The sequence below is a fragment of the Prunus persica genome, chromosome G2 (genome assembly GCF_000346465.2).
Source record: "Prunus persica cultivar Lovell chromosome G2, Prunus_persica_NCBIv2, whole genome shotgun sequence".
Lineage (NCBI taxonomy): Eukaryota > Viridiplantae > Streptophyta > Magnoliopsida > Rosales > Rosaceae > Prunus > Prunus persica.
In genome coordinates, this window is record NC_034010.1 from 19319791 (window position 1) to 19322161 (window position 2371).

Below are 2371 nucleotides of genomic sequence, written 5' to 3' on the forward strand. Positions count from 1 at the left end.
TTCAACTGCTTTAAATATTGTTGGTACATTTATATGTTTATAATTTGTTGCTAACGTTTAGGAAATTACTGCTAGTGTTTGACAATAAAACCTACATACTAATTTATGTGGTATTATTATTATAGCTCAATGTATTATTATTTTATGTGGTGTGTCCGTTTTCTACAGCACAATTGTTTTTAAAATACATTTCAGAATCTTAAAAATGTTAATAGCATTCAAAAGCTAATTAATGATCATTGAAATAATGAATATATATATATTGAACTGACCTACGTTTTTCTAAGTTACTGTTTGTTTTAAATAGCTTGTATTGTTTCATTATGGATTACTTTATTATTATTCATTAATTAATTTGCGGTGAAACATCCAATATTGAATGGTTGAAGTGTTTAAAACCGAAACGTTGAAGTGTTTCAAAATCTTTGGTCTATTCTTCCTTTTAATTGAAATTTCAAAGCAAGTTCATATATATTTTTAGAACAAGTATATATATTTGATTTTATTGTGTTGGGCCTTTTTACATTTGCCTTCATTCATTTTGGTTGCCATCAATCTTCCTTTATATAACGGTCCTTTCCTTTATATCTTTTTTGGTTGGACTTCATATTGTTTTATTGTTCTTACTTTTAGAAGTCCTTCATACCAATGTGAGAAGTAATTATAATATATTCTTGGCACTAAAGTTTGTTGTTTGAAATTACTGTTTTAACGTTGGATTTGTATGCACTATCTTTATGTGGTTTAATGAATTATGAATTAATATTGAACAGACATTTTAGTTTTCCTTTTATGAAAACAAATATGATTTGAATATTCAATTGTTGCATCTTCGCAAATCTGTGTAGTATACTACTTACTTTGGTTTCAAATTCTTGAAAGAAAAAAGGTGCAAACAGTTCTTTTGTAGTTTAATTTTGAATTCAAAATCTAATATTGCGGTAGTTTTAAATTTGGCCTCTCTGTGTATTCAATTTTATATTGATTCTTGTTTTAATTTATATCTATTAATTTTTGCGAAAACGTGCATAGAGTTTATATGACATTATTGCAAGTTTTATTGAGCCTAATTATTCTTTATTTTGATGGTTGTCATTGCTTTGAATTTGGGAGAAAAACCTACAGTTTTTTTTGGGTAGTATAAATGCATCACTTTAACACCTTTGATGTTAGCTCCTTTTGATTCCAGAATTAGTTAATTGCTCTTAACTTCTTTTGGAAGCTTTTGCATTTCACATTCAATTACGAGATTTTATTTATTCTTTAATTTATGCAGCTTTAGTTTCAAAACTTTAATGTCAATTTCATGACATTTAGAGCTTTTATTTTGGCAGTAAAATTGTTGATATTGTTAGGTGATTATTGCCTTTAATGTTCTGAACATTTATGTAATTTAATTACATCTTTGTTTTAATGCCTTGGATTCCTTTTAAAGTTGCCAACGCCTATATATTTCGATTGTGCAATCCTTCATATTAGTTTCTTGAGTTAATCTAATGTTCTTTTGATTATAAAGTCTTGACAGCTGCCACACTGAGTTAATTGCCATGAAATGTACATTGTGGAATCCTCCTGAGAAAACTGAAATGAAATAATAAATTATATCACTGTAAGTGGCATTAATTTTGAGTTTTGGTGTAAGGCCTTCAAACCTTAAATTTTTGAGGCATTTTTTTTTCTTTTGAGGCTTTCGATGGTTTTGTTATATTTACAATGACTATCAAGATCATTGTGAGTACATATCTTATGAATTTAAAATTAAATAAATTTTGGTACCGTCTTCATATATTTTGAGAATTTCCTAATTTGTGGGGGTTGAGTTTTTCCTTAACTATGTGGGTATTTGTTGGAATTTTTGTGGGTAGTTCAACATACAAAATTAATATCAATACTTATTTTTTAAAATTTAATATTCCAGTTTTTGAGTGATTTGATTACCTCTTTAAAACTGAAGTTATTTTGTACATTTATTATATAAGTTTTCATATCTCCTTTATTCAGATTTATTCTATTTTAATTAACGCTCCATGCTTATGTTATTTGCGTTTTGATAAGTATTAATATATTTTTTTTAAAAACGTGTGGACCAATTTGTGGAAGTTGAATTTTCTTAAATGGAAAATTTAATGCTGTAATTTATTTGTTAACATTATGCAGTTTTGCTTTTATGTTGAAAATATTAGATTCATTTATGTAAGCTTTCCTTCTCTCTTTCCCATATTTTGTGTGTTTTCAATTTCTTTATGTTCTAATGGGAAAGATTCATTATATTCATTTAGTGACATAATAATTTTTATATTTCCTTGGCAAACATGTTGTGTCCATGTGAAATTTATTTTCATTACAAATTTTATTATGAGACTAACTTGTC